The sequence below is a fragment of the Procambarus clarkii genome, chromosome 30 (assembly GCF_040958095.1).
Source record: "Procambarus clarkii isolate CNS0578487 chromosome 30, FALCON_Pclarkii_2.0, whole genome shotgun sequence".
Taxonomy (NCBI): Eukaryota; Metazoa; Arthropoda; class Malacostraca; order Decapoda; family Cambaridae; genus Procambarus; species Procambarus clarkii.
In genome coordinates this window covers 21,484,520-21,487,049 of record NC_091179.1, presented here as the reverse complement: position 1 = coordinate 21,487,049, position 2,530 = coordinate 21,484,520, and positions in this window count along the sequence as shown.

Sequence of the window (2,530 nt, the reverse complement as noted above, 5' to 3'; positions counted from 1 at the left end):
GGAGCGTGGTATGGTGGGAGGTATTGCCTCATTTAGCTTAGTTATGCGACAAACTTCACAGAGTTGACCTGCCCTCGAATGTTCGCTCCCCACCCCGGGCTATGTGGTCGACCCACTGGGGTGCGACACGGAGTACCTCATACTTATGACGTGCCCTCGAATGCTCGCTCCCCACCCCAGGCTATGTGGTCGACCCACTCGGGTGCGACACGGAGTACCTCATACTTATGTGGTGGTGGTGGTATGTGGTCCACTATGCTCTCCTCGTTAGAGGCGAGGCTGGAGGGGGAGGGAGAGGGGTGGGCTTGACTGGGTATGGTTGAGCCTAATGTTGTCATTCACCGCAGTTGTGCCTCGACCTTCAAAGAGGTGACCCGCCATGTGCCCATGGGCCCATGTGGTATGTGCCGCAGCTCCTTACCACTCTGGAAGCAAGGTGGGGGGAGTGAGGAGATAGACCTCCCCCCCCCCCACACTGTTTACTAAACTAATACGGATCATGCTCACCCCTCATTTAATGCTGAGACCTCCTACCGTGACCCCCCCCCCCCTCCAGTCTGACTTGAAAACAAATCACCTGCGAATAAAGACATCATAGACCCTCACCGCAAGCAGACAATTGGTAAAATATATCCACTTCACTACATATAACAAACATTTTGTTAAAAAATAACACGAGAATGAGAGAGCCACACTATCAGTCAAAGCTACTAACTAGCTCCCCTTTCTACTTCCCTCCCCCCTTAACCTTCTTCACATAACATATCCTAATCGTCAATCTTTAAATCCCGATCTTCTAGGCTGGGTCCATCCATGGGAGGGGGTCCCCCTCTATGCCCTCAAACATACCCTTCTCGATCCTACATACAATTATTGTCATTAACTATTTATATATATAACTACTTACACTCTATGCTATCTACACTTTTATTTTCATATTACACACCTGCACATATGCTCAACATACCTACTGACACATACCCCCCAATCCTCTCTACACCCCCCCCCTCCCACACACGGAGTCAGTGGAACACAGGATTCTACCTGAAGACTAGTGCCGCGCTGCCGGACGGCACGCGCCCACCCCCAGAACCCTTGAGGATTACAGCCACGTGCAACACCTGACCAGGGGGCCTAATTGGCTCACCTGCTCAGGTGTTGCGCACGGTTCTAATCCTCAACTTCACTACTTGCACCACCAAGTACACAGAACTCTCTGATCTCCCTGCACCACCAGGTACACAGAACTCTCTGATCTCCCTGCACCACCAGGTACACAGAACTCTCTGATCTCCCTGCACCACCAGGTACACAGAACTCTCTTATCTCCCTGCACCACCAGGTACACAGAACTCTCTGATTTCCCTGCACCACCAGGTACACAGAACTCTCTGATCTCCCTGCACCACCAGTTACACAGAACTCTCTGATCTCCCTGCACCACCAGGTACACAGAACTCTCTGATCTCCCTGCACCACCAGGTACACAGAACTCTCTGATCTCCCTGCACCACCAGGTACACAGAACTCTCTGATCTCCCTGCACCACCAGGTACACAGAACTCTCTGATCTCCTTGCACCACCAAGTACACAGAACTCTCTGATCTCCCTGCACCACTAAGTACACAGAACTCTCTGATCTCCCTGCACCACCAGTTACACAGAACTCTCTGATCTCCCTGCACCACCAAGTACACAGAACTCTCTGATCTCCCTGCACCACCAACTACACAGAACTCTCTGATCTCCCTACACCACCAGGTACACAGAACTCTCTGATCTCCCTGCACCACCAGGTACACAGAACTCTCTGATCTCCCTGCACTACCAGGTACCAATCACACACAAACTGGAACTGCCAAGATCTTGCACCATTGCTCTAGACATTTTTGAACAACAACAACACAACATGCATAGACACACACACACACATATACACACACACACCTACATATACACTGAGTATATGTAAGAGTAAGGGGAGACATGATAACCACCTACAAAATTCTAGGGGGAATTGGCAGAGACAAACTCTTTAGCACGAGAGGAAGGGGACAAGGGGACACGGGTGGAAACTTAGTACCCAGATAAGCCACAGAGACATTAGAAAGAACTTTTTCAGTGTCAGAGTAGTTAACAAATGGAATGCATTAGGCAGTGATGTGATGGAGGTTGACTCCATACACAGTTTCAAATGTAGATATGATAGAGTTCAGTAGGCTCAAGAATCTGTACGCCAGGTGATTGACAGTTATGAGGCGGGACCAAAGAGCAGAGATCAACCCCCGCAAGCACAACTAAGTGAACTAGGTGAATACACACGCACATACACACACACACACACACACATGCACATATACACACACACACACACATGCACATATACACATACACGCACATATACACTCACGCACACGTCCAGAGATTACCGGGGGCCTGATAGCTGAGTGGATAGCGCTCTGGACTCGTAATCCTAGAGCCCGGGTACGATCCCCGGTGATGGCAGAATCAAATGGGCAGAGTTTCTTT